Raw genomic sequence first — 23,987 nt, 5'->3', positions numbered from 1 at the left:
GTCTACTCCCTCCCACCTACCACCCCGCACCACCCACCACCACCACATCCCCGCCACTCATTTTTCCCACCAACACAGCCTCTCTTTCCTCGCTCACTTCCCCCACCCCACCCTCAACCTCACCATACCCACAAACCCCTTCCCCCACGTCACCCTTGCCTGACCCACCACCACCTTCCTCCGATTCTGATCCTTCACCAACCACCCCACCTCCTCCAACCCGCCACTCTCAGTCACCGCCCGCTACGCCCGCCACCAACACCTTACAACCGGAAACAAAAATTGAGAGAGTGCTATGGCGCCGCCACGACCGCCCACCTGTCAGAATCCGAGGGACCCACCACCTTCTCCGACTCCTACGCCGGACCAACCATCCATCCTCCCTCTGGCTCACTCTCAACCTCCATCAGGAGCCTAACACCTTCACCACCCACTGGGTCAGCCTCACCCAACACCTCACCCCGGCCTACCAGACTTCCACCTCCACCACCTACCACCTCCAGTCACGGGGCCGTGACTTCAACAACGCGGAAGGTGGTAAAATGCCCGCCGTGCCCGCCGCAGGACCTCCCACCTCACCACCCCCCACACCACCATCGAGCCGCCACCCGACCACCACCCCAGGAGGACACACCGGTGAGGTTAGTAGTCCCGGGCAAGAGGGTCATCGGGGCATCCCGACCCTGAGCCCCTATTCCCCGCAAGTGCCCCAACCCCAGGCGTTCAGGCAAACTGAACTACTGTGCGGGCGGGGTAGTGACCGTCAGACCTGGGGTGGGACTGAAAAGAGGTCAGTCCCAGGTAACACCGTATTGACGGTCTTGTTACACCCTGTAGGGCAGGAAGAGGCCCAAGGGCAGGAAGAGGCCCAAGGCTATGGCCAAAAGAGAGAAAGAGAGATAGACACAGGCTACGGTCTGACAGAGTGTGCAAAGGGGAAGGTGACCCCAGGCTCCGGCCTTAACACGCTGAGGAGAGAGAGTTGCCTGTGTGCATCCCTCTCCAGTTGTTCTTTGGCTACTGCCAGAGTACGGTCCAGGGTAGAGAGACCCTGCTACCGTACGTGTAGCGCTACCCAATTACGGAAGCGGCGTCCCGGGGTCGGTATCTTGCTGCAACGGACGGGTGAACCTGTTCATCCGTTAGTCGCTTTCCGTACGGGCAGACACTCGGTTTCGGCCGGGGCACGTACCAGGGTGGAGAATTCCCTGACAGTAGGATCTGTCCGTATTGGAGAGAGTGTGGCTCCTGAGCCCCTCACTCCGGCTTGTCTCCTACTGCGGGAGGAACACCACGCCGGCGGTACCTTGCCACGGCGAAAGGGCGACCTCGATCACCCTATAGGTGTCCCCCGCACGCCGGGCAAGTTCACGGCTACAGCCAAAGTGCACAATAGGGGAAGTAGAGCCCCGACTCAGACCTATAGACACACTCAGGGAACCACGAAGAGCGTGAGCCTCCCTTTAGCCTCTTTCCCTTCGGGGAGCCCTTCGTCGCCATCCAGGCTTATAGGCCAGGAGGAGGCACTAGAGTGGTGGCAAGGCCCGATAACGGACTTACCGCCCACACCCGGGAGTTCTTTAGCCCTGTCGGAGCCCTACAGGAGACGCTGCCGCAGCCCAGCCCTGACGGCGCCTCTCCCCCTGAGCACCCGCAGTCCCAGGACGCCCAGGCCCTCCACCGCAGTCTACAACGACGGAGATCCAGGCTCCCTCACTCCCCGGAGGCAGAGGAAGCAGGCCCGACTACTCCGGCTGTTCGGCCCTAGCTCCGAGGGCCCCCGATCAGGTCGAAGCCCCCAGACCACAGGGCCTCCCTGCACCCCACCAGCGCGGCCCTAGGAAGGAGCCGCCCCTCAGGTCGAGGCCCCAGACAAGGGAGCCTCCCTGACAGTAAGTACCAGTGATTTAATAACCCAGGGAACAAGGGTAAGACAATGACAGTGACAGTGATCCAGAGTACAGTGACAGTGTTTTGTAGAAGATATATGAAACAGTGGCATAACAGAAATACGTGTAATCAGGGTACGGAGTGTAAAGTGATAAATAAATCAATCCCCCCCTACATCAAGGAACCAGGGAGTTTTCTGTGAAACCAGAAGTAAGTGCGTGAGTGAGCCGAAAAGTAACCGTATGCGCCCCCGCGACTTGGTGACAGTGTCGAGTGTCGCCATCCGCACCCTACCTCTATTATAGTAATATCTCCGACACAGACTCCCAATCGCAGTGATCTAAAGTGAAACTCCCCAGTTTATTATTATCTTGAAGTGACATAATAATTAATTCAAACTAACAACCACAGTGACGTAATACTCCATTCAAGTAACAGTAAAGAATATCCACGACTGCCCTGTGCCACAGTGTTAATATATATTGGATCATTCTATGCAGATGAGTGTATTCTTGTATCTCTGTTCTCCTATGTACTAAATATCGTTGTATGTACACTGTAATGAGAACTTAAGCAATAGATGTGATACGGTATACTGTCTCTTTTTATGCCCTGTTCCTTTGTTAGTGCATTACATCCGGTCTAGTAAAAGGACCCCGTTCCAGTGCTCGTGTTTTTACGACGAGAAGTCGCCTTAAAAACACAGCATTACATATATATATATATATATATATATATATATATATATATATATATATATATATATATATATATATAAAACTTACTTGACTTCAGGGTAAAGTGGGCGGAGTTTATGGAAGCTTTGCGGGTGGAATACCCTTTAACTCAAGAAGAAGAAGAAGGGGAACGTGGATGCAGCCAAGGTGGACTCTGCGAATTTGTGATTCAGTGGACAGTAACTTTTAACCCAGTCATGGTCCAAACTAGGAAGCGAAATCTCAGTGCTGAAGATTGCTCATCTCCACGTACGACTAATAGAAAATGCCCGAAAGTTAGTGAAAATATTAAATCGGAGAGGAGTTCGGGCGAAGCAGGGCAAAACAAGCAAGTGAAGAATGATAAGGGCCAGGGCACGTCATGTGGAACTCCAGTACGGCGGTCACGCAGGCTGTCATCATCTGTCCATAGTGCTGCAGCACCCTCAGTCTCCAGGCAAAAGAATGGTAATGATTTATAGGTGTGATACAGGATAAGTTTTCTTCATTCACAGCTGTTGATGTCTGATACGGATTAATTGGGGGGTATTATTTAACAAGAACTACCAGAAAAATATATTGCACAACCTGGGGGATATATTGGCAACTTGTAAAAATTTACCACTTTTTGTTGATGTCTGATAAGGATTAGCTACAGTACGTTTTGTTGAAGTTTGATAAGGATTAGCTAGTTTTTGTTGATGTCTGGCAAGGTTTAAGATCAACATTAGGTCAGTTCGGCAGGCTTTTGAGAAGCGTACCCTTTGCATTGGCCATTCCGAAGATTTCTTTGGTCTCATTATTTTATGGCTGTGTTTGAGAATGTAGTGTACTCAGATCTGGGGAGATTGTGTCATGCTCATGCACATTTGAAAGGGCCAGAATAGCTTGGTGGTAGCTCATATGCTTCACAACCATAGGGTTGGCAGTTCATTCCTGCATTAGGGTAGAACTGTATATTTCTGGTAAGAGATGTAGTGGTCCCTCCAAGGGTCTCTGCCCTACAGAGTTATATGGTCCATTGGTCCTAGCTGAGGGGACCCACCCCTTTTATTTGAAAATAAAAATGTACATTTGATTCCTCCTCAATTTTTTTTTTTCCTTCCTTAATTCTGCCCTCTTTTGACTCCAGTTCTGCTATCCTCTTTCTTTGCGGTGCAGTGAAATACCGAATTGGCACATGTAATATGAAAATATTAAAATTTTTTCACCATATAGATTCAAACACACCTCATCCGCTGAAATCATCAAAAAATTATTCTTAATATAACCACCTATCTATCTATTGCCAGACGCCATAATCCTGCAACGGGTGGCCACAAACAGGTTGCCTCCATGTCGTCCTGTCCCCCGCCATTTCTCTGCCTTGCTTCCAGCTCGCACCCCCTTCTCTAAAATACCTGTCCACTCCATCTCATCCTTGGTCTCCCTCTCCTTCCCTCCACCTCACTCACATACACTCTCCCCATCAGTCTCTTGCTCTCCATCCTATCCAAATGACCAAACCACCTCAGTGTCTCTCTCCTAATGCTTTCCATAACAAACACACCACAATGCTCCATCACTTCTTCATTTGTCAGTCTGTCTCTCCATATGACTCCACATGCTCCTCTCAAGTAACTCATTTCCACTGCTCCCTCTTGTCCTTCCAACAAGGTTCAAGCTTCACTTCCATATGTTAGAGTTGGTATCACAATACTGTTATGCAGTGACTTTTTTACTTCTATGCTCACTTCCTCGTTTCTTATTACTGGTTTCAAAGAACCAGCAACCTTTCTTTCTTGTTGTACCCTTTCAAGCACTTCACTGTCTAAACTTCCATCCTTACTCATCTCTCTACCCAAGTACATAAATGTACTCACATTTTCCATTTCCTCATCATCAATGGGAAAATGTGCTAAAGTTAACAGGTGTTTCCCCTTTAGATGGGCAACACATCTTGACAGACTTCTTATTTGCATAAATATTGATATTGCAAATAAATCTATCTATCTATCTATCAATAGCCCGATGCCCTAATCCCACAAAGGGTGGCTGCAGACAAAACGCCTCAAAGTTGCTCTGTCACCCACCATTTGACTACCCTCCCCCCAACTCACTCCCCCCTCCTCATATACCTCTCAACTCCATCCCTCCACCTCATCCTCGGTCTACTCCTCCCTCCCACCCTCCACCTCACCTACATACACCCTCTTAGTCAGTCTTTCATTCTCCATTCTCTCCACATGTCCAAATCACCTCAGTGTATTTCTCTTTATCTTCTAGTTCTCAACCACATCCACATCCACCTCACAATGTTCCTTCACTTCTTCATTCGTCAACCTGTCCCTCCATGTCACTCCACATGCTCCTCTCAAGTAATTCATTTCCACTCCTCTCACATGCAATATTAATATTTATACAAAGTAGAAGTCTGTCAAGGCAAGTTGTTGAGCTACAGTTAAGGCAGCTTTAAAGGCTAAATTTTGCAAGTTTTTGCTCTGGATCTTGATTTTTTAGTAACCATTAAATTAAACACACAATTTTGACTGGATTTCAGATAATTAGGTATGTATGAACCTGCACAGCGATAAAAATCATATTTTCTAAATAAAAGTACTGTATATAAATGATCACCGATTCGGTATTTCATTGCACCCCATTCTTTGTCTTGGTATGTCTTCACTTTTCACTTGCCGATTTCTTCTGTCTCTTCTCTTGTTCTGCATCCTGTTTTGGGCTGTTCTTTTCTTTGCTGTATTACACCTTCCTTTGTATGTTCTTCTGGAATGGATGTACAGTACTCCCTCGTTATCGACGTTTTTTTTTTTTCCGCTGGGAGTTATTTAAATTATTATTATAAAAAAAATAAAACAATAAAGAATTGTATTGGCACCTCCTAGCAAGTTTGCGCACCATCCCGCCAGGTGTCTCTGGCTGCTCGCGGCATGTTCCTGCCGACCTGACAAACAACAGCATCAGTCCACGTTGGTCTGTTGTTCTCACATCGTATTCGGCCACATCTATCGTGCAGTGTGTCCAGGCATCTCAAAATGATCGGATCTTGAATTTGGCTCTCTATTGTATTTTGTTTTTCTCTTGGAGGGAACTGTTACTGCGGGCTCTTGGCCTTTGGTTCCTTCTTCCTCGCATAAAAAAAAAAAAAAAAAAAAAATCATGGCTCCGAAGCGCCCTTGTAACACTCCAACTGGAAATAAGGCAGCTAAGAGAGCAAGGAAAGTACTTACCCTGGAAGTAAAGAACGAAATATTACAAAAACTTAGAAGTGGAATGAGCTATGCAGCAGTTGGTCGCGAGTATGGCGTGAATGAGTCCAGTGTTCATGGCATAAAAGGATATTTCTTGCAAAAGTTAAGCTGAGATTAAATATGAAATATACGAGCATAAGGAGAGTTGAATTTTCCTAAAAGAAGATCCTAGCGAAAGCTAGGCTAAGATTCATCTTTGATAGCATAAACTGCCATACAGTCGTGAAAATTTAGGTCTGGGAGAAATGGAATACAAGAATGAAAGGAAGCTCTTGAGAATGAAAGTAAATGGGAGAGCGTGGTCTCTCTGGTATGAGCTAGCAGCACCACACGTGTGTTGTGAAGATCAGTGCGAACAGCTGACCTAACGTAACACTTGCCTCACACTCTCAGTTATTAGAACGTATGAATGACCACCACTGCTGCTTTTTTTTTTTTTTTTTTTTTTTTTTTTTTTACACTCGGTTATGTAAACGTATGGATGGCTACAACTGCTGGTTTTGCCTTTTATTTTTAGATGGAGTGAGGTGTAAGTGGAGAGAGAAGTGACGATACAGCAGCCATTACAAGTTGACGTCCAGTGTACCACCATTACACATCAACATCAGAGATTATGCTATTTTTTCCATAATTATTTACTTAATATAAGTACAGTAGTTTTATTATGATATTCAGTTTTTCAATTGCCTACCCCCTGGGGTTAGGGAGGTTTTTCAAGAATACTCCCCCAGTATCCCTGCTTGTCGTAAAAGGCGACTAAAAGGGTTGGCGGAGGGTTAGTGCCCCTTCCCGGAAAACAACTAACTAAAAAAAAACAAACAATAAGCCTCGGACAAGGACGGACCAAACGATGACGACCAAGGACCGGACAAAGGACATGGTTATTGGAACGTGGAATGTAAGGGGAGCGAATGATAAGGTGAAAGAGAGAGATTGTCCATGTGCTTGAGGGTGTGAAAGTGGATGTATGTGGAATAACTGAAACAAAATGGCCAGGAGAAAGTGTGAGAGAATGGGAGTATGGATGGGGTATATGTGCAGGAGTAGGTGAGAATGAGAGGGCAAAGGAAGGAGTATGTATAGTTGTGAGTAAAAGATGGAAGAGGAGCATAAGACAGTATGGATCAGTTGGGTCAAGGATTGTGTGGGTAAAGTTGAAAGTTAGAATACAAATGTGGGCGATTGTGTGTGTGTATGCGCCAACGCAAGATCGTGCTAGAAGAGTGAGAGAAGAGTTCTGGACAAATGTAGAAGTGTGCATGGAAGAGTTTGGAAGGAATGAGAGAGTGTTTTTGATTGGTGATATGAATGATAAAGTTGGAATGTGAAGGTGGATGGAATAGTTGGTGAGTGGGGTGTGCCTGCTGAGATAGATGAGAATGGGAGTGAGTTAGTGGACATTTGTGCTGGGAGGGGGTTGGTGATAGCCAATACCCTCTTCAGGCATAAAATGATCCACAGGTATACATGGCGAGTGATGAGAAGGGTGGGTGGTGAACTGAATGAAAGGAAGGCAATGATTGATTATGTGTGTGTGGATGAAAGGATGCGAAGATGTGTAATGGATGCAAGAGTTTATAGAGGTTGGGGGAGTGGACTTTCTGACCACTACTTGGTGGTGGCCAGAATTAGAATTCAAGTAAGATGGAGGAATAGAAGAAGGGAAAGACGAGAGGAAGGAGTAGTTGCAAGGAGAGTGGAAAGGTTACAAGAGGATGAGAAAAAGGCAGAGTATAAGAGAGAAATGGAGGAACGATTGGGCAAATATGAATTGGAGCAGATGGGAGAAGTGGAAGGTGTGTGTAGGATATTTACAGAAGAAATATGTGCAGCATGTGATGAGGTGTGTGGAAGGAAGAGAAGACGGAGGGGGGTGCAAGGAACAACGTGGTGAACTGAAGAGGTGAAACAGGCTGTGGCACAAAAGAAGAAAGCATACAATGAATGGATGAGAAATAGGGGTGTGGAAGAAGTTGAGAGGTGGAAGAGAGAGTTATATGTAGAAAGAAAGAGAGAGGTGAAAAGATTAATAAGAGAGAGTAAGAAGAGAGTGGATGAGGAATTTGGATGGAATTTGAGTTTAAAGTGGAGGGACTGTAAGAAAATGTTCTGGAAAGACGTGAAAAGAGTAAGACAGGGTGGAAGTGAAGTTAGCAGGGGAGTGAAAGATAAAAATGGGAGAAAAAGTGAGCAGATGGAAAGAACACTTTAAGGAATTGTTGAACATAGAGGATGGAAGTAATGCGAATATAAGTGGCTGGGGAATGGCTGGGAGAAGGAGGGAGGGGAGAAGACAGGAAGAAATCAGTAGGATAGAAGTTGTGGAAGCAATGAAGAAAGTTGAATCAGAGAAAGCCACAGGAATTGATGGAGTGTGTGGTGAAATGCTGAAGCATGGGGAAGAGATAGTAGTAGAATGGATGTGGAAGATGTGCAGATTGGCCTGGGAGGAAGGTAGAGTCCCGGAGGATTGGAAGTCAGGTATAATTATTCCCTTGTACAAAGGAAAAGGGGAAAAAGAAGTGTGTGGTAATCATAGGGGCATTTGTCTTCTTAGTATAATAGGAAAAGTGTATGGTAGGATACTTATTGACAGAGTTAGAGAAGGAACAGAGAAATTAGTTGGAGAAGATCAGGGAGGATTTAGGAAGGGAAGAGGTTGTGTAGATCAGATATTCATTCTTAAATTTTTAGTGGAAAAGTTTCTAGAGAAGGGAAAGAAGTTGTATGCGGCATTCATGGATTTGGAGAAAGCATATGACAGGGTGGATAGACAAGGATTGTGGAAAGTGTTAAGAATATATGGAGTAGATGGGAAGTTGTTGAATGCTGTGAAGAGTATGTACGATGGTGCGAAGGCTGCAGTGCGTGTGGATGGTGAACTAAGTGAATTTTTCTCCTTGAAAGTTGGGTTCAAACAGGGATGTGTCATGTCTCCATGGTTGTTCAATCTGTACATGGATGGGGTAATAAAAGAGGTACAAGGTAGGGTAGTGGATGTTGGAGTGGCCCTGGTGAGAGAGGATAGTGTTTGGAAACTCCCTGTACTGTTGTTTGCAGATGATACTGTGTTGTTGAATGAAGATGGAGGGGAGCTGCAAGGCTTGGTGGATGAGTTTGGAAGTGTGTGTAAGAAACGGAATCTAAAGGTGAATGTAGGGAAGAGTAAAGTGATGGTCTTTGAGAGAGGTGAAGTCAGTGAATGTACAGCGAGGTTGGATTGTGAGGAATTGGAAAATGTGAGTACTTTTAATTACTTGGGTAGTGTGATGAGTAAGGATAGAGGTTTGGAGGGTGAAGTGCTTGAAAGGGTACAGCAGGGAAGAAAGGTTGCTGGTTCTTTGAAAGCAGTGATAAGAAACAGGGAAGTGAGCATGGAAGTGAAAAAGTTACTACATGACAGTATTGTGATACCAACTCAAACGTACGGAAGTGAAGCTTGGACGTTGTTGGAAGGACACAAGTCAAGAGTGAGAGCAGTGGAAATGAGTTATTTAAGAGAAGCCTGTGGAGTCACATGGAGAGACAGGCTGACGAATGAGGATATAAAGGAGCGTTGTGGTGTGGATGTGGATGTGATAGGAAGCGTTATGAGGAACACACTGAGGTGGTTTGGCCATGTGGAGAGGATGGAGGGTGAAAGACTGACGAAGAGAGTGTATGTGATTGAGGTGGAGGGGGGAAGAGGGAGGGGGAGGCCGAGGATGAGATGGAGGGATGGGGTGGAGAGGTATATGAGAGAGGGGGGTGTGAGTTGGGAGCAGGGCAGTGAAATGGCGGGGGACAGGGCGACTTGAAGGCAATTTGTCTGTGGCCACCCCAAACGGGATTGAGGTGTCTGGCAATAGATAGATAGATAGATAGAGGTGTAAGTGGAGAGAGAAGTGATGATACAGCAGCCATTACAAGTTGAGGTCCAGTGTACCACCACTACACATCAACATCGGAGATTATGCTATTTTTTCCATAATTATTTACTTAATATAAGTAGTTTTATTATGATATTCAGTTTTTCAATTGCCTAATTTATTTCTAAGAAACACTAAAACTAAATTGGATATTACATATGAGTGATTGAAGGGATACCAAAATATATAAACAAGAGGGTACCTGACCAGACGAAAATCGGTATCGACGGTTTTAGGCATTGACGGGTATCTTAGGTGCCTAAACCCCGTCGATAATGAGGGTGTACTGTATATGTACTTTTATTACCTCCGCCAATAAAGTTAGAGGAGGTCTATCTATCTATCTGTCTATTGCCAGATGCCATAATCCTGTAAGGGGTGGCCATTTGATCTTTGAGTGATAGGTTTTATGGGGAAGGGCACTAACCCTCCACCAACCCACTTATTGTAGGGAGCACATATGGGTTGGTTATATGGTTACCACCCAGCGTTGTTAATGGTTTCTTGGCTTACGGGAAACAATTTGGCTTGTCACTCAATGTAAAGCCACCTGTAAAGGAAAGAAGAGCAATAACAAGTGACAGGAAAGATGGGAGATATAGGAAGAGAGGAGGTTTGGCTCAGAAAAAGAATGATAAAGGCTAAGGAAGAAGTAGGCAACACTACGTCAAGTGAGTGGATGAGGAGTTGGTTATGTATTTACCTATGTTTGTCCAGATGATATCTCCAAAAGTTCTCAGTGAATTTCAGTGAAATTTGTGGAAGGGTGGGCCGTTGGCCAAGAAAGTATTGATTAAATTCGGGGGCGGACCTGGATCCTTTCTCCGTGGATCCAGATCCTTTTTAATAGCATTGGCGGAGGTATGCACACTGTGAGTGCTTTCATGTTCCTTTAGTTTTCTAACATTAAACAGTAGTGTGCCTGTTAAACTTTTGCTCAATTTTTAATGGAAGGTTGGTGTATTGATGGTATCCTATTGTTACTTCATTCTAAGCTATAACCTTTGCACCAGAATGTATTGGAATTTTCAGGTTTTCTAACATTCCTTCACACCATACAGTAAAGTCAGTATTTCTCTCATAAATCTATTTCTGTTGTTTAGTTGTAGGTTATTATTCATACCCTTGAATAAGGTTAGTTAGCTCTCATAAAAATCTGTTAGGCTATCATAAATTTTTTCATCTCACATTTGTTTCGCAATTCCTGTAGAACTCCAAGTTTGTTTTTCCAACAAAATCTTTTTCTCATTGCTTCTTACTGATGGTCTTGATTTTCTGTAACGTTCTTCTCTGTTTTAGCTTCTGTCTTTAAATTCATGATGTTCAACATCCATTTCTGTAATCCTTATGGAGAAATGACTTTCTCTTACAAAGTAACAAAATTTTTGTGCCGTACCTTTGAAGTGATTCAATGACTTGTAAAGGTGTACAGAAGTGCATTTTTGAGTATGGAGAGGACCCATCAATAAATGTGGATAATACAATTACATAAAGAGATAGCTAGGTGGGGTTAGGATAGAATAAGTTTGGTTAGTGTAGCATAAAATTGGTTAGAATAACAAAATAGCTTAAGTGTAGCATAAAATTGGTTAGAATAACAAAATAGCTTAAGTTTGGAGTAAGTTACAAAAATTTAGGTAAGGTTTGGATAGAAAGTCAATAATGAGGGTGATTTCATTCAAAAATGGCATTCCATGATGGTGTCCGTCTGCTTTCATGCTCCACAAGATGGCATGTGTTTGCAAACAAACACTGCTTTTTAAAATGTTTCTATCTATCTGTCTATTGCCAGATACCATAATCCCCATTTGACTTTGAGTTATCTGTTTTATGGGGAGGGGCACTAACCCTCCACCAACCCACTTGCTGACACGTAGGGAGCACGTATGATTTGGTTATATGGTTACCACCCAGCATTGTAAATGGTTTCTTGGCTTACAGGAAACCATTTGGCTTGTCACTCAATGTAAAGCCACCTGTAAAGGAAAGAAAAGCAATAAGAAGTGACAGGAAAGATGGGAGAAATAAGAAGAGAGGAGGGCAAGCACAGAAAAAGAATGATAAAGGCTAAGGAAGAAGTAGGCAGCACTACATCAATTGAGTGGATGATGGTCGCCCCCATCTACCACAAAAATGCTATTCACCACTTAAAAAAAAACAAAAAAACTTTGAAACTTGAAAACCATCTATCTATCTGTAGCCAGACACCTTAACCCCTTAACCGCGGGGCGTCACTTTCATGATGCTTGGGAGCAAAGGATCATACCGCTGGGCGACACTTTTGTGATTCTGTGTTATTTTGAATTCGCTCGGGCTTTCAAGTGGTGGCTTGTATCATCTATCAGTACTGCCAATGTCCAACACTAGTCAGCACTCCTAATCTCATCTGTACTCCCATCCATTGTTGACAAATTTGCCATTTCTCCTCGTTCTTGACTCCCCTCCCTACCTCCCCTCCATTACCCTATCCTCTCACCTGCCTGGCCGTGCTACAATAAGTAAATCTTCCCTGGAATTTTTCACTGATTTCATCCATTGAAATAAGCCCTATGCCCTATTCTTATACCAAATAATATATACAAGAAAGAAATAGGGTAAATGAGAGTGCCATACACTTAGAATTGGCTAATTATCACCTGACAACACCTCACGTGCACTCGTTCGCTAATTTTCACTGTTTATTTCCCCTTGAAATATGCCGTATAATCTATTTTCGTAATAAAAATATATATAAGAAAGGAAGGGAGAAGCCTAAGTGATATTTACATTCACCTGGAACTACCTAATTATTGCAGGCCACCACACTGTATTCTACACTAAGTAAATCTTCCCTGGAATTTTCCACTGATTTCATCCATTGAAATAAGCCCTATGCCCTATTCTTATACCAAATAATATATACAAAAAAGAAATAAGGTAAGTGATAGTGCCATACACCTGGAATTGGCTATTTATCACCTGACAACACTTTATGTGCACTCGTTCGCTAATGTTCGCTGTCCATTTCCCCTTGAAATATGCCGTATAATCAATTTTCGTAATAAATATACATATAAGGAGGGAAGGGAGAAGCCTAAGTGATATTTACATTCACCTGGAACTACCTAATATATTATGTATTGTCTTGGTTTCATGCCAATCATTTCATTGCTATATATTAGCAGGTCTCACAGGGCTGAAGTTGGTAGTATTGCACTCACCCTAGCCAGGCGGCAGGAGGCCACTACTATCAGTTCACTGTCGTCTTTGAAGATGAAGGTACGTCTGACTAGCTCCTGCTAACTTCCGCCACTTTTTAGCCCCATGCAAAGGGCCCTGTGATCTTTACCCCCTACTATATCTCGTGTGGAAAGAGGTAAAGGGCTGACAATTGATAGAGAGTGACTACGATCTTTTTATTGAGTAAAACAGTGCAAGTGGAATTGTAAATAATGTGTAAACAACAAGTGAAAGCAATGAATGTAAATATAAGTGAAGAGTGGAAAATAGTTTTATAAGTTACTTCAAGTGACAGTGCATAACACAGTGTAAATAAAATAGAAATGTAAATAAAATAGAGAACGTAAATAGAAATGTAAATGAGGAGTATTATAAGAATACGAGTATATATACTAGGAGTAATGAAAGTGAAAGTTTCACTCTAGCATGTATGAATACTATGAGTTATGAGAGTGAAGGTGAAAGTGACATTCACTCTCAATGCTAGTATACAAGACGAGAAAGTGAATGCTATGTATTGTACTGAAAGAAATTGAATCCCTACAGTGACAATAAACTACTATTACTGAAGGAAACTTATGGATAAAAACTGTAGATACATATAAGTGTTATATAGTAACAGAAGTATAAACTGTGAGTGTTTTTATGAATAATAGACAACACTAGCGGCGAATGATCGTAAGTGGTATGGTCACACACCCTCGTAATTTTCATTGCTTTCACAGTGTTTTTTTTTTTTTTTTTTTTTTTTTTTTTTTGGGTATGGATTCCAAACTATTTGAGAATCATAGAATAGTGTTTCTAGTGATAATATCATGCTGTGGTAATTATATTACGAGTTGTCAGGAAGTGTAAAGTGGAGACTTTGTTACCCAAGTTACCCAACTTCAGAGGTCTCCACAAGCCCTACAGTACTCGACGAAGGCTCAACAAACACCCAAGGAGAAAGCTGAAGGTATGTGCCATAAGTATATGTGATTTTAATATTCTAGGACTAGTAATTTATTTTTGGCAAATATTTTTAGAGAGTCTGGAGCGCGAATATGCCCGCGGGAGCCGCAAGTCAAAGCAAAACAAGCCCGCGGTTTAAGGGTTAATCCCATAAGGGGTGGTTGTTTGTCTTTTAGTTGTTTTACAGGGAGGGACACTAACCCTCTACCAACCCACTCGTTGACATATAGGGAATAAACTTGAAAATATCTGTCTCTCTGTCTATTGCCAGACGGCTTAATCTCGTAAGGGGTGGCCACAAACAAATTGCCTCCATGTCGCCCTGTCCCCCACCATTTCACTGCCAAGCTCCCAGCTTACACGCCTCTCTCTCACATACAGTAATCCCTCCAATATCCGACGTAATAGAGCCATAGGCAGGTCTGGATAGTGGTCCTGTCCGGATATTGGGCCCCAGCTTATGAACTTGTACTTATGGACCCTAACTCAGAGAAACACCTATACAACTCCCTCTGGACATGCATAGCACCTATTTAAGACCCAAATCACACCAATAAAGCACATAAAAGACTGAAATAAATGCAAAAGAAGCATAAAATGAGGTTATTGAGGTAGGTTCACACAATATTCAACATTCTGGGTACTTACAAGTCCCTGGCTCCTGAACTGGTAGTTATGGACTCTAACCTAGCCTAACTCAGAAAAACACCTTCCTACTGCACATGCAAAGCACCTAAGACACAGCATATTCACACCAATAAGGGACATAAAAGAGTGAAATGAGGTGTTTGAGGTAAGTATAGTATGGAAAAAACAGTAGAGTACAGTATGAAACATTCTGCCTACTTACTGCAAGTCCATGGCCATCTCGATGAATAACCGCCTCCTCTCGGACTCTGACAGCAAGAAGGATTTCGTGAAGCATTTGCAGTACACTGTTCATGAAGTCTTGCACTGAACTTAGTCATTCGCACTCAGAAGCCCATTCTCTTCACAGTGCGCACTCTTGTCTAACTTGTGCACTCTGCACTTTAACTTTTTCCACTCTTTTAGCCATTTTCAAAAGCAAAAACACACAAGTCTGTTTACGTTAGATTTAGTTCAAAAATTGTCTTTTTACTCACAATTGTAAATCCTTAACACAATGCACTGTTTTTTTCACTGCACAACACCGTAAATTCCCATGTGGTCTAGTGGAGAAGTTCTTGGCGTCTATTCACTGTCAGAGTCCGAGAGTATCACTGGCAGGTGACCTAGGGGTGCGTCGCTGGGTCGTGGTGATGGCGTACCCACTGCAGACGACTCTGAAGACAGACGCACTCACGTCGAGCGGTGACTCCACCGTGGATGATGTGCTGGGCTGTGGCTCAGAGGATGAGGGCCTGTCTTGGGGAGACAACGGAGTGGAGCCAGGGCTGGGCACAGCAGGGGTCACGGGCCTGAAAAAATTGTCAGTCGTTGAGTGATGCAAGGAACGACAATTCTGACGATTGATGATGCGCTGCCTGAAAGCACGCACTTCCTCCACAACTCCCAAGGACCCCATCTCCCTGTCACAGTCCGGGTGTTCCAGGTAGTCGAGAACGAACTGTAGATGTTCCCGGAGTGCGCTCAGCTTGGGGATGGCTGGAGTTGTGTCATGCTGAGAAGAGTCCGCATCATCGTCGCTGTCCTCGTCGGAATCTTCAAGCTGGGTACTGACACCTGCAACTGAAGATGCGATCTCGATATCAGACAAGGTCTGATACCCAGGATCGCCCTCGTCGTCATCCAACCACTCACGCATATCGTCCACATCAACATCGTCGCCATGCGTATGTAGACGTGCATGTAAGTCATCCACGTCAAAACCTAGGAAATCATACTCCACATCCGTTCCGAGAAGCAGACGAGACCAGCCATTTTCTAGAGTCTTGACAGGGACTTTCTTCCATGCACTGGCCCAGTTGTAGATTGTAGACTTGATGTTGTAGCGGCGAAGGTTTTCCAAAGTCTGCTGGCCTCGCGTGTCCCGTCCCTCTCTGCGCTCGTCCTCGTCCTTGAGAACAACCATCACCTCGTCCAGGAACTTCTGTCGGTATAGGCGCTTTGTTGCCACGATCACTCCTTGGTCCATTGGTTGGATGAGAGCAGTCGTATTAGGTGGCAGAAACATGCACCTAATTCGGCCATTCCCAGCCACCAAATCCTTGTCGCACGGGTGGGCAATTGCATTGTCGAGGAGAAGGAGGGCCTTTACCTGGTCGCGTGGGATTCCCAGTGTCTCCGTCTGGTAATGTATGACCTCCTTGACGAAGTGGTGGTGGAACCAGTCTTTGAAGATCTGGGCTGTAAACCATGCCTTCAAAGAATGGTACCAGGCGACAGGAAGGACATCCATCTCCCCACGAAGACACCGAGGCTGCTTTGCACGGCCAACAATAACGGGCTTAAGCCGGTGCATGCCGTAGCATTGGCACAACACAAAGCAGATATCCGTTCCTTGGAGAGCTTCTCCGTCTCCTCGGCTAGAGTGTTCATTGGCAAAGAGCGATAGAATAAACCAGTTTCGTCAGCGTTGTAGACTTGACCGAGAGTGAGGCCTTCCCTGTCGATCAAGCCCTTCACCTTGGCCGAAACTCGTCAACTCCCTCCTCATTAGTGTCCAAAGCTTCACCATGAGCTTTACGGTTGGTAAGGCCATGCCGTAACTTGAATGCGAAGAGCCAACCCTCGGATCCCTTGAAGTCTAGGGCATCGTGAAGCCTGGCGAACTTCTCAGCAGCAGCCTTCATCTCCGTACCACGTACCATCACACCAGCAGCATGTTGCTGTCAATACCAAATCAACGTGGAGCGGTCAACTTCAGCAAACTTGGGAGTAAACATCACCTTCCTCTCCACGTTGCGTTTGCTTCTCGACGAGAAGTCAGCCGTGTACGCATGAGTTTGTCTCGGGATCTCTTAATATCAAACAAAGTAGATCGGGCCAGGTTGAACTCACGGAGGATGCGGGAAGAAGACCACCCCGCATCTGCTTTCTCCAATATCTCCCATTTCTTCTCCAGAGTCAACACCACTCTCTTCCTCTTCTCAGGCGGCGGGGCTATCATCACACACACGAAGGAGAGGCACGAGAGCAGCAGGAGTGCCTGCAGCAGGTAAGGCACCACCACAAAAGCGAGCACGTGGGCAGCCATGACGACGAGCATGCTCTTGCGACGAGAGACAGGCGGAAAGTGGGGAGGATGCAGGGGCGCTCTAGCGGACGTCGGAGGAATGACGCGCCACAACAAAGCTGTCCTGCGCCCCGCGCGCCAACTTCAAATTATGGACGGGATCCCCCCCCCCCGGACCATTTTGGGAATATTGGATCCCGGGACGATTATGTCCAGTTAGTGGGGATGTTCGAATACTGGGCGTTCGGATATTAGAGGGATTACTGTACCACTTTGCTCCATCCCTCCATCTTATTCTTGGCCTCCCCCTCCCTCTCCCCACTCCACCTTGCTCACATACATTCTCCTCATCAGTTTCTCGCTCTCCATCCTCTCCACATGGCCAGACCACCACAGTGTGTTTCTTCTAACACTTCCTTTCACATCCACATCCGCACCACGACACTCCTTCACTTCCTCATTTGTCGGTCTCTCTCTCCATGTGACTCCATATGCTCCTTTCAGATAGCTCATTTTCACTGCTCCCACTCTTGACTTGCGTCCCTCCAGCAAGGTCCAAGCTTCACTTCCATACCTTAGAGTTGGTATCACAATACTGTCATGCAGTAACTTTTTCACTTCCATACTCACATCCCTGTTTCTTATCACTGTTTTCAAAGAACTAGCCTAGTGACCTTTTTTCCTTGTTGTACCCTTTCAAGTACTTCACCCTCCAAACTTCCATCCTTACTCATCACACAACCCAGTTACAGTACATAAACGCACTTACATTTTCCATTTCCTCCTCATCAAGCCTCGCTGTACATTCAGTGACTTCATTTCTCGTGAAGACCATAACTTTACTCCTCCTGCTTTCACCATTAGATTCCATATCATACACACTCTCCCAGACTCATTCACCAAGCCTTACAGCTCCCCTTCATCTTCACCTAACAACACAGTATCATCTGCAAACAACAGTAGGGAGAGTTTGCAAAAGTTGCCCTCTCCTATTATGGCTGCTCCAACATCCACTGCCCTATCCTGTATCACTTTTATAGCCCCATCCATATACAGATTGAATGGCGATGGCGACATGACTCATCCCTGTTTCAATCCAACCTTCAATTAGAAAAATTCGCTCAGTTCACTAGCCACATTCACTGTAGCCTTAGCTCCCCCATACACACTCTTCACTGCATTCAACAACTTCCCATTTACTCCATATATTTTAATACTTTCCACAATCCTTGTCTATCCACCCTGTCATATGCTTTCACGAGATCCATGAAGGCTGCATACAACTTCTTTCCCTTCTCTAGAAACTTTTAAAACTTGAAAATACAATCAGAAAATGCCTAAAGGATTTCAGGAAGAGCTAAGGTAAGGATTATAACAGATGAAAACTACAAAATAAGTTGGCCCTACATCTCTGTAAAGATTACAGTAAACTACCAGTACTGTATGTATTATCCGTCGTCGCAATATCCAGTGCCAAAACAGAATGTATCCGGCAATTTTATGCAGAATTCATCATGGAGGCATATCAATCAGCTTGTAAGTGGTTGCCAATGGGCACTGTATCTAATATACTATAGCAGTAGGTGTGTGTGTGTGTGTGTGTGTGTGTGTGTGTGTGTGTTTTGGGCGGCTGGAACTACTCATTCAAATCGCACCAAAAATGGCACAGAAATCGCAAAAAATTCACTGATGTGAAAATACTTCGTCCCATCATGATTGAAGAACCTCTACTATATTTAAAAAGTGATCACAATTTGACCAGAAAATGCTGCTCCAGGCACCCAGCATAGGATCTCCACAGAATGTTTTGCCCACAGGTAAAACTAAAGTATTTCAGACTTGCGTTCGGACAACTTGGGTTCCATTCCCGAAGCCGCAAATAACACGATCAGTTGGTTAGCTGCAATAAAAATCCAAGTGACGGCATTACACTAGAACAGCGTATAAACGTGAGAGCCCTCCGCAGGAGCAAGTGCGAGGGGCGGTTAGCTGCAAAAAAATCCAAGTGACAATGTTACACTAGATAAGCACATAAACGCGAGAGCCCTCCGCAGAAGCAAGTGCGACAGGCCCGAAGGGCCCACGAGCACCTGTTGAACCTATGTTTCTACCTGGGCCCATTTTCATAGGAACACATTTCCTTTGTATTCTTGCCCATTTTCTCACATGGACCAGTTACTGTACTATATCATTACTGTACAGGCATACCTCAGTTTAACGATGCAGGTGGTTAAGTAAAGACCCATCGATAGGCGGGGTATTGTATCTCTGGGTAGATTTAGCATGTAAAGTACTGTGCCATATAGGGATGCATTTTTGAGCCGTGGGTTTCCCCCCAGCCAAGTCTTAAACCCACCCAAATGAGTAAAAAAAAAAAGTTTAAAGCCAATCTAATTGGCCTAACTGCTGTAAAATGAGCTAACCTAATCCTGAAAACAGTGCCTATCTTGCTTGTACCCAATCAGGGTCACTGGAGAATGCAATCTCTGACTCGTATTCAAACTCGGAATAGAAAAAGCAGCAGCATTGTATACAATCCCACCATTAGACAATCCTGGGATACTTAAATAAACATCTCTTATGTTTATAATGATGTATGAATAGTGCAGAATCGTCCAAGGTGTGAATTGTTGTGAAGTGGGAATTGTTGTTTTGATGGGGAATTCTCTTGATGGAGAATGCAATTGATGATGCGATCGGGATAGCCTTTTCAACGCCCACTCATTATGTCTTGTTTGTTACTGTTGTGGTTGCTGAGCTCCTTTATTTTCTTCTCTCTTATTTTTCAACACATATCTAGAAATTCCTTTGTGTTTTCAAAGCATTTTCCCTTAAACAGGCCAAATGTGAACACATGATTTGTTGATCGATGATGCGATTGGGATAACCTGTTCAAAGGCCCCTCTTTGTCATTTTAGCTACACTGAGCTCCTTTATTTTCTTCAGCCGTATTTTCCAACATTTATTTAGAAATTCCTTTGTATTTTCAAAGTGTTAACCTTTGAACAACCCAAATTTAAACACATGATTTATTGGTCACAGTTTTCATCAGTGCATGAAGTATTTACTCTAAGGTTTTCATAATTATTTGCTAATGTTATTTATCATCCACTCACTTGATGTAGTGCTGCCTAATACTTCTTCCTTAGCCTTTATCATTCTTCTCCTCTCTTCCTATTTCTCCCATCTTTCCTGTCACTTCTTATTGCTTTTCTTTCCTTTACTGGTGGGTTTACATTGAGTGACAAGCCAAATGATTTCCTGTAAACCAAGAAACCATTTACAGCACTGGGTGGTAACCATATAACCAAAACATACGTGCTCCCTACGTATCAACAAGTGGGTTGGTGGAGGGTTAGTGCCCCTCCCGTAAAACAAATAACTCAAAGTCAAATGACCACCCCATATGGGATTATGGCGTCTGGCAATAGATAGATAGATTATTTAAAATTATTACCGTACTGTATTGTGTATTCCATGAGAAGGCGAGGCCTTGTTAGTGAGCCCGGAAATGCAGCAGTGTATGATTGAGTGGAAGTTGTTATCAAGACTGATGTGTGTGAAAGCGAAATTTGAATGTGAGTTGTGGATATTTGTGAGTGCATAGGGGCCTGGTAGTGAAAGGGATGCAGAAGAGAAGGAGTCTTTCTGGGATGATGATGAGTGTCTGCAGAGTTTTGGAGTGAATGTGAATGTGGTAATGATTGGAGATCTGAATACTAGAGTGGGCAGTGTAGCAGTTGAAGTTGTTTTGGTATGCATGGTGTGCCTGGAAGAAATGAAAATAGGGAACGAATGATAGGGATGTGTGTTGAACGAGAGATGGGGAATGGAAATACCTTGTTTGATAAGAAATATAAGTATACATGGGTGAGATAGGAGGGTGGAAAGGTTGTTGATGGAGCATTGATGGACTATGTGGTTGTGTCCAGGAATGTAATAGGAAGATTGTTGGATGTGAGAGGTTTGAGAGGGGAGGGTGGAGGAATGTCTGACCACTACCTGGTGGAGGTAAATTTGAGAGTAGGTAAGAGATGGTTGAGAGATAGAAGGGTTAGGTGTGGCAGGGAGGTTTTGAAAGTGAGTTGGGAAAGAGAGAAAATGGTAGAGTAGCAGGAGAAATTGAAAGATGAGTGGAATGCAGTGAAAGATCAGGAGAATGGCAGTGTGAATGAGTATTGGCAGTTGTTTGAGAGTGCTGTGGTGGGACATGCATAAGAGGTGTTTGGTGTGAGACAAGTGGGTGGTGGTATAAGAAAGGGAAGTGAATGGTGGTGTGAGAAAGTACATACTGTATGGGGTTTGGTTGAGAAGAGATGTGCATATGAAGTGTGGCTGCAGAGGAAGGATGAGGTGTCATATGAGAGGTATAAGGAAAAGAGGAATAGGGCAAGAAGGGCTGTGCGTAATGCTAAAGTGACAGCAGATGAGAGTTGAAGTAGGCAGTTGACTGAGAATTTTCAACAGAATAAGAAAATGTTTTGGAAGGAGGTGAAAAGGGTGCGAAAGGGAGAGTCTGGGAAGGAAGAGCTAGTAAAAACAGAGGATGGAAGGATGTTAATTGAGATGGATGCAGTAAGGAAGGATTGTTAGATGTAGAGAAGGAAAGGGAGGCTGAGATTGTGGCAGATGGAAGGGTGCAAGGAATAAATGTGTTGGGAGAGTTGAATGATTCATTGATCACGATGGAGGAAGTGCACGAGACAGGAAAGGAGATGAAAACAGGGAAAGCTGCAGGTATGGATGGGTGTGCTGTGGAATGCATGAAAGGTGGTGGAGGGACTATTATTGAGTGGTTAGTAAGATTGTTGCATGTGTGTTTTGTGTGAGGTATGGTGCCAGTAGACTGGGCAAGTGCTTGTGTGGTCCCATTGTATAAAGGTAAGGGTGATAAATATGAATGTACTAGCTTTAGGAGTATAAGTCTGTTGAGTGTTGTAGGTAAGGTGTATAGTAGTGTGTTAATTAGGAGAGTTAGAGAGGGTACAGAGGGAGTGATTGGTGATGAGCAGCGTGGCTTGAGGAGAGGGAGGGGATGCGTGGATCAGGTGTTTGCTGTGAGACAGGTGTATGAAAAGTATTTAGCGAAAGGTAAGGATGTGTTTTGGGCGTTCATGGATGTAGAGAAAGCTTATGATAGAATTGGTAGGGAGGCTTTGTGGACTGTTTTAAGACTGTATGGACTTGATGGTAGGTTGCTAAAAGGAGTGAAAAGATGTGAATAGTAGATTGTGTGTAAAAGTGGGAAATACTGTGAGTGGTTGGTTTCCCCTGAGAGTGGGGCTGCGGCAGTGATATGTGATGGCACCTTGGTTGTTTAAAATTTATATATGTGGAAGGTGTTGTAAGGGAGGTGGATGCAAGAGTGTTAGTTGGAGGTTTGAGTCTGGTGAATGCTAATGGTAGAGAGTGGAATCTGAATCAGTTGCTGTTTGCATGTGATACTGCACTAGTGGCCGATTCAGAGGAAAGATTGAGACAGTTGGTAGAGGAGTTTGGAAGGGTGTGTGAAAGGAGGAAATTTAGAGTAAATGAGAATAAGAGTAAAGTGATGAAGTGTACGAAGTTGTTAGATGGTAGGAGGAGGAATATAGTTTGACTTCTGAGTTGCTTGAGGAGGTAGAGTGTTTTAAGTTCTTAGGGTCACATGTTGCTGTGGATGGAAGAATAGATGGTGAAGTGAAGTTTAGAATGAATGAAGTAGGAAAGGTGCTGGGAGGAATGAAAAAAGTGTTTAGATGTCATTTGCTTAGAATGAATTTAAAGAGAAGGCTGTATGAGGGTGTTGTGGTACCGGTACCGACTGCATTATATGGGGCTGAAACATGGAATGTGGATGTAGCAGAGAGGAAAAGTTTAAATGTAATGGAGATGAGGTGTCTGAGGAGTATGCGTGGAGTGACACATATGGGTCGAGTGAGAAATGATGAAGTCCGAAGGAGAACTGGAGTTGTGCGGTAGATGGTTGATCAAGTTGAGCAGAGTGTGTTGCGATGGTTTGGGCATATAGAGAGAATGGATGATGAGCGATTGATGAAAAGGATAACTGGATCAAATTTGAGAGATGTAAGGCTGAGAGGAAGACCACGAATAGGATGGATTGACAGTGTGAAGAAAGTGTTGGATGTGAGAGGGATGTCTGTTGAGCAAGGAAGAGTCGCTGTGCGTGATAGAAATGAATGGAGAGAAATTGTGAATGAATAAATGATGAAGCAGCCCTGAGGGGATATTCTCCCGCATTTGGTCTGATCAGCTGATCAGGTCAGTTGCCAGTAAGGGGATGGGTCCATTATGATGTGGCAGGGGTAAACCAGCTCTGCTCTCGGGCCCTGCTGCAGATGTCACTGTTTGCATTGTGCAGTTGACCCTCGTGTGGTGTGGTGCGGTGAGGATCTGTCCGTTCTCCCCTTGGGACTAAGATGCAAATGAATGTGTTTCTGTGGATGACTAAATTGGGAGTGTGTCGTCCTGTCCCGGCTGCCTCCATTTCTCTGGGGGAAGCAGCCTTGGTATATTGATAGATAGATTCCACGATAAGTTAGATGGCAGTTCAATGGTCAAACACGAAATATTCTTTGTTGAATCGCCTAGTTGTCCACACTGTTTTGTACCTCGTCTGATGGGCAAGAATCCGTACCCCAGATGACCGTGTTCACTTCACCTGTGACGAATGGATTAATCTGAGTCTAAAAACAGTTTACAGATCATCCTAAATGCAAAATTTAAGTCTGAAATATCCTCAAAATTGGTTTGAAAAAAAAAAAAAAAATGCAAAACCGGGGGTAGGCCTGTGGTAGGCAGGATAGGGTGGTATTTCTGCCCCCATCACTATTTCAAGGTATCGCATCTAGGGGTATCATAAATCGGGGTTTTCCTGTATTGTATTTTATGCATAGTT

At 44.2% G+C, this 23,987-nt stretch overlaps 1 protein-coding gene across 1 annotated transcript in view; it reads left to right on the top strand.

Annotated features, from left to right (window-relative positions):
• Window positions 1-2,991: 2,991 nt before the first annotated feature.
• LOC145411309 (uncharacterized) overlaps window positions 2,992-23,987 on the top strand; it is a 141,429-nt gene continuing 120,433 nt past the window's right edge. Inside the window, exon 1 of the mRNA XM_080281331.1 lies at window positions 2,992-3,074. The gene's annotated coding sequence lies outside the window, so the exon portion shown is untranslated. The remainder of the gene's footprint in view (window positions 3,075-23,987) is intronic.

This window comes from Coenobita brevimanus, chromosome 89 (assembly GCF_032717465.1).
Source record: "Coenobita brevimanus isolate Jiangsu-jjx chromosome 89, ASM3271746v2, whole genome shotgun sequence".
NCBI classification, from domain to species: Eukaryota; Metazoa; Arthropoda; class Malacostraca; order Decapoda; family Coenobitidae; genus Coenobita; species Coenobita brevimanus.
This window is presented reverse-complemented; position numbering and strand designations above follow the sequence as displayed.